Below are 277 nucleotides of genomic sequence, written 5' to 3' on the forward strand. Positions count from 1 at the left end.
CCAGCCTCTGCTCAGTACAGGGCCTTGCCGCGAGCCCCCAGCCAGGGGCAGCGCGGTCGCCCGCCCCCGCCTCAGCCCCGCACGGCCACAGTGTGCCCGCGCCCCAAGGCCACCCGCTATTCAAGCGGCCGCGGCACAAAACATGCCCGTGGGTGCCAGGCCCGCTCCTGCTTTTGCTCGCGCTGCTTGAACTGGAGGAAGCCCCGTTGCCCGCAGATACCAGGGGCCGGCTGCTCCCTCCCTCCCTCGGGCGGGGGCGGCGGCGGCGCCGGCGGGC

The sequence above is a fragment of the Alligator sinensis genome, unplaced genomic scaffold, assembly GCF_000455745.1.
Source record: "Alligator sinensis unplaced genomic scaffold, ASM45574v1 scaffold216_1, whole genome shotgun sequence".
Lineage (NCBI taxonomy): Eukaryota > Metazoa > Chordata > Crocodylia > Alligatoridae > Alligator > Alligator sinensis.